We start from the raw sequence: 3,151 nt of genomic DNA, 5'->3' as shown, positions 1-3,151 counted from the left end.
TATATGGCTGAAGACCTGTCTACCTTAGGGACCGTCTCTCTCCATATGTTCCCCAGAGAGCACTGAGATCTAGTTCACAAAATCTTCTGAAAATCCCTGGGCCAAAGGAGGTTAAGTTAAAAACAACTAGGGAGCAGGCCTTCTCGATAATGGCACCCCAATGGTGGAACCAGCTGCCAGAGGAGGTGCGGGCCCTGCGGGATTTTAACCAGTTCTAGTTACAACTAGCCTTTTAAGTTCTCTTTAGTTCTCTTTCAACTAGCCTTTTAAGTTGATCTTAGCAGTAACTTCAAGCCATCTTTATATATACTGAGTTTGTAGCACCGTTAAGTTTTACTGGATTTTAGACTATTTATGTAATTTAATTAATGTATGAACAGTTTTATATTGTTATTGTTTGATTCTATTGTTGTATCATGGTATGTACCATGTCCTGTAAGCCGCCCTGAGCCTGCCTCGGCGGGGAGGGCAGGGTATAAATAAAAATTTATTATTATTATTATATGATACAATTTTTTGGAAATTGTCCATGTGTACTTTTTAATGCTTTGTTTTCTTTGGCAAGGATTGACATTCTAAAGCAGGGGTTTCAAACGTACGGCTTGTGGGATACAACCAGCCCACCCAGGTCTTTAATCAGGCCCCCTCTTCCCCCTCCTGTCCTCACTCTTTGAAATTCTGAGGCTGCCAAAGTTCCCAGTTCTTTCTGCCTTGTCTCTGTCTGCTTCAGTAGGAAGCTCTTCTGGGCTTGCAAAGCTGCAAAGAAAATGCAGAACTGACTTTCAATTAAGGTCTCTGCACCCAGATAGACTATTCCCGGAGTAATCTATCTGAACCCAGAGACTTTAATGGAAAATCTATTCTACATTTCCCTTGCAACGTTGTCTCAGCTGCAATATATTTAAATGGACCGGAGCTTGAGAAGTTTCACTTTCCAGCATTTGTATGGCCAGCTTGCTTGCTGGAGTTGTCTCCTTGCAAATATAGGGTTGATGCTTTGAGCCAGCTTGTTTCTGCTGATTGGAACTGAGAACTGGTGCCTCGTGAATACTGTAACCTGGGAACCCACAACTAAATGGGAATATTACATTGGAGAGCCATAGCCAATCTGAGTCGACCTGGGAGGTCAGGGGAGAAGCTTGCAATGCCGTTTCGTTGTTTCCCTAGGCTCAGAGCATTTTATATTTTTCGTTTCTCCTGTGATCCTTGTGCTTCTTCTTGACGTTTTATTTTTAAAATTGCATTGCCAAATCTTACTCCTCCCCCACATTTCTATTTAAAACAAAATACCGCAAGAGTTTTAAGCATCTTTGTATTTTAAGTTAAAAATAATATTTCCATTGTGTTTGTATCCTTTATAAAATGTATATCTCCACTACCTAGCATTACATTTTATGACATGCATGGCCCAGCCCCACAAAGACCCACTTATATCAGATCCATCCCTCATAACAAATGAGTTCGACACCCCTGTTCTAACTACAAAACTCACAATGAGAAAGCCAAGGAGACACTTCCTCCTTGTTTTCTCTTTCCTTTTGCTTCTCTCTTGAGAGCACGATAGAGCCAAAGTTAAGCAAAGCTTTTTCATTCTCACACTGAAATGAGTAACTTTGACTAGAAGATATCTAAGAACATAAAGGAAGCCAGTGGCCCATCCTGTCCACCAATCTGTCACACAGTGGCCAAAAAACCCCAACGTGTCATCAGGAGATCCACCAGAGGGGCCAGGACACTAGAAGCCCTCCCACTGCTGCCCCCCAAGTACCAAGAATGCAGAGCATCACTTGACTCAAGCAGAGAGTTCCATCTATACCTTGCGGCTAATAGCTACTGATGGACCTCTGCTCCATATGTTTATCCAATCCCCTCTTGAAGCTGGCCATGCTTGTAGCTGCCAAAACTTCTTGTGGCAGTGAATTCCATGTGTTAATCACCCTTTTGGTGAAGAAGTACTTCCTCTTATCTGTTCTAACCCGACTGCTCAGCAATTTCATTGAGCGCCCACAAGTTCTTGCATTGTGGGAAAGGGAGAAAAGTACTACTTTCTTTCCCTTCTCTATCTCATCCATAATCTTGTAAACCTCTATCATGTCATCCCTCAGTCAACGTTTCTCCAAGCTAAAGAGCCCCAAGCGCTTTGATCTTTCTTCATAGGGAAAGTGTTCCAACCCTTAATCATTCTAATTGCCCTTTTCTGCACTTTTCCAATGCTATATTTTTGAGGTGTGGTGACCAGAATTGAACACAGTATTCCAAATGAGACCGCACCATCGATTTATACAGGGGCATTATGATACTGGCTGATTTGTTTTTAATTCCCTCCCTAATAATCCCCAGCATACTGTTGGCCTTTTTTATTGCAGTGGCACACTGCCTCAACATTTTTAGTGAGGTCCATGACTCCAAGATCTCTCTCTTGGTTGGTCTTTGACAGTTTGGACCCCATCAATATGTATTTATAGTTAGGATTTTTGACCCCAATTTGCATTACTTTGCACTTGGGTTTAAAAGCGGGGTGGGGGGAGCCCGGGAACTGCCTTTGCCATCTCCCTGCCTGGCGGGGAGACAGCAAAGGTGGGTGATCTGCCGCCCCCCACCCCATTTAGGAAAGGTCCCCTGTGCAAGCACCAGTCGTTTTCGACTCTGGGGTGACGCTGCTTTCACAAAGTTTTCATGACAGACCTTTTACGGGGTGATTTGCCATTGCCTTCCCCAGTCATTACACTTTCCCCCCAGCAAGCTAGGTACTCATTTTACCGACCTCAGAAGGTTGGAAGGCTGAGTCAACGATTACTGGCGCAATGATATCATTTGGAGTGGGCTCTCGCAGGGAAGCAGATGTGCGCTTGCGACAAGTCGGCTACAATGGAGCGTTCAAACATAGAAAGTATGCGCAGGAGTCGTTGGAAGCATTCTTGGTCCGGATTTAATGTACTATCAAAAAAGTCCGTGTCCCAGTCGTGGCAGTGCGGGACACGAACGAGCCAACGACCATTGCCGGATGCTGATGTTTGGACAACTGCATAAAATCCGACATGCATGTGGCTTTCATCCATGCCCATCTCGTCAGTTTATGTGCATCTGACCTCGGCCCTAGAGTCTTTTCCATGTGCCTAACTGTCTCTGCTTCTCCAGGTCAGCCACCTCA

The sequence above is a fragment of the Heteronotia binoei genome, chromosome 13 (assembly GCF_032191835.1).
Source record: "Heteronotia binoei isolate CCM8104 ecotype False Entrance Well chromosome 13, APGP_CSIRO_Hbin_v1, whole genome shotgun sequence".
NCBI lineage: Eukaryota > Metazoa > Chordata > Lepidosauria > Squamata > Gekkonidae > Heteronotia > Heteronotia binoei.
The sequence above is the reverse complement of the archived record's forward strand: the minus strand, read 5'-3'. Positions refer to the sequence as shown.